Genomic DNA, 2,500 nt, shown 5'->3' with positions numbered 1-2,500 from the left:
CTGGCTCTGTTATCTTATGCAGTCAATCGGCTTAATTCTCTCTCTCTTCTATTTCCTTCCCACTCTCTGTATCTCTCCTTCTCTCCTCCAATCCCCCCTCTTCATCCCTCTCTTTCTTTTCCTCTCTCCCTCTCCCTCTCCACCTTTCTCTCTCCTTCTCTTCCTCTCTCCCTCTCCACCCCTCTCTCTCTCTCTCTCTCTCTCTCTCTCTCTCTCTCTCTCTCCCTCTCTCTCTCTCTCCATCCCTCCCTATTCATCCCTCTCTCTCTCTCCCCCTCCACCTCTCCCCCCCTCTCTCTCTCTCCCTCTCTCCCTCCCTCTTCATCCCTCTCTCTCTTTCTCTCTCTCTCCCTCCCTCCCTTCTAATTATGCAAGTCAAGGTCTTTCCCCATTCGAGCGGGCGCCTCGAGAAGTCTCTTCCTCGCCAATCACTGCCTCGCTCCTGAAGGATCGGCCGGATCCCTTAATCGGTTCTGATTCTCATTCTGAATTCAGTAACGGGACTTACTACTACTTCTCGTTTCTTTTTTTTTCTTTTTATCTTGTCTCTTCTCCCTTCTCGTTTCTTCTTTCTTTCTTTTTTTCGTTTCTCTTTCGTTGTCTTGGTTTTCTTTCTTTCTTTCTTTTCTGTTCTGTTCTCTTTTTTTTCTTTCTTCTTTCTGTCTTTCTCCTCTCTTTTACGTTGTTTCGGTTTATTTCTTCTTTGTTTCATCCCTTCTCTCTCTGTTTGTCTGCCTGTCTCTCTCTCTCTCCACTTTCACTCATTCCTCCCTCCTCTCTCTCTCTCCTCATCTCATCTCTTCTCTCCTCTCCCCCCCGGGTCTCTCTCTCTCTCTCTCTCTCTCTCTCTCTCTCTCTCTCTCTCTTCTTTCTTCTTCTCTCTTTCTTCCTTCTTCTCCTCCTTCTTTATTTTCTCTTTCCTTCTCCGTCTTTTTTTTTCTCGCTCCCTTTCTTTATATCATTGTTTTCTCTCTCCTTTTCCTTCTTTTTTCAATTCATCCCTTATCCTTTCTTCTTCTCTGTTCTGTTTTCCTTTCTTCCCGCTTGTTCCTCTCATTCTCTCCCTCTCCTCTCCCTCTCATCTCGCCCAGTCCCTCTCTCGCCTCTCCCCTCTCGCTCTTCCTCTCTCCCTCTCCCTCGTCTCCCTCTCCCACACTACCTCTTCCTCTATTCCCTCTCACCTCTCCCCTCTCCCCTCTCCTCCCTCTTCCCTCTCCTCCCTCTTCCCTCTTCCCTCTCCTATCCCGCGTCCTCCCCTCTCTCCTCTCCCTCCATCTCACCTCTCCGGTTACCCTCGTCCCTCTCCCTCCACCTCTTTCTTCCCTCTCCCTCTCCCTCTACCTCTCTCTCTTCTTCTCCCACCTCCCCTTCCCACTCCCTCTCCCTCTCCCTCTCCCTCTCCCTCTCCTCCTCTCCATTCTCCTTATTCTTCTCTTTCTCCTACCCCCTTTCCCATCTTCCGCCTCCCCCCCCCCTTTTCATCTCTTAGGAGAAAGGTCTTCACTCTCAACCTCTCTCTCTCGACTCTTCCTCTCTCCCCTCTTCCTCTCCTCATCTCCCTTTCCCTTTCACTTCCCCTCTCTTTTGCTTCTCCTTCTTTCCCCTTCACCCTTTTCTTCCCATCTCTATCCGTACCTGCGGAACAGACGAGATAAGTGCGAAAAGATAAAAAGGGAAGAAGAATGAAAGAGGAGACAAGAAGAAAAAGAATAATGGAAAAGGGAGTAGAGACAAAGCAAAATAAAAGAAGATGAAGCAGAAGTGATAAAAAAGTAAACAACAGACAAAAAAAAAAGAAAGAAAAAAAAAATACAGCTAGGGAAACGGTAAGAGAAGAGAAAAAAATAATAAAAAAGAGGTGAGATAAGAACAAAAAAAAAAAAAAAAAAAAAAAAAAGAGGGGAAAAAGGGAAGAGGAATAAAGAGGGAAGACAGCATCTCGCGCAGAAGAAGAGGTCAACATTCGACTCCATCTTCCAAGCTCGGAGCGAGATGGAGACTTACATAACCGAAGCATTTTCTATCGGGAGGAGGCACGGGAACTCTCCATGGCGATGCGTGGTTGAAGGGGGGGGGGGGGGGGGGGGGGGGGGGGGGGGGGGGGGGGGGGGGGGGGGGGGGGGGGGGGGGGGGGGGGGGGGGGGGGGGGGGGGGGGGGGGGGGGGGGGTGGGGGGGGGTGGGGGGGGGGGGGGGGGGGGGGGGGGGGGGGGGGGTGGGGGGGGGGGGGGGGGGGGGGGGGGGGGTCGGGGGGGGGGGGGGGGTGGGGGGGGGGGGAGGGGGGGGGCGGGGGGGGGGGGGGGGGGGGGGGGGGGGGGGGGGGGGGGGGGGGTTGAAGGGTTATGGGGAGGTTGAGAAGTTGAAGGAAGAAGGGGGAAGGGGAGGACTTGAAGGGGGGGGGGGGAGGGGAGTGGGGAGGGGGGAAGGGGGAGGAAGGGGAGGCGAGAAGGGGAGGAGGTGGGGAAGAGGTAAGGGAAGTCGGGAAGAAAGGGAAGAAGGAGT

General features: G+C 53.5%; 2 protein-coding genes across 3 annotated transcripts in view; one reads left to right on the top strand and one right to left on the bottom strand.

The window, feature by feature from the left end:
• LOC122248037 (uncharacterized) overlaps positions 1-2,500 on the bottom strand; it is a 167,805-nt gene that overhangs the window by 71,632 nt on the left and 93,673 nt on the right. The gene's annotated exons all lie outside the window — the stretch shown is intronic.
• Positions 1-2,500, top strand: part of LOC122248038 (uncharacterized) — a 54,136-nt gene that overhangs the window by 4,926 nt on the left and 46,710 nt on the right. The window lies entirely within an intron of this gene.

Source organism: Penaeus japonicus, unplaced genomic scaffold (assembly GCF_977035675.1).
Source record: "Penaeus japonicus unplaced genomic scaffold, GWHDUDI00000001_assembly GWHDUDI00000010, whole genome shotgun sequence".
In the NCBI taxonomy this organism is placed as follows: Eukaryota; Metazoa; Arthropoda; class Malacostraca; order Decapoda; family Penaeidae; genus Penaeus; species Penaeus japonicus.
This window is presented reverse-complemented; position numbering and strand designations above follow the sequence as displayed.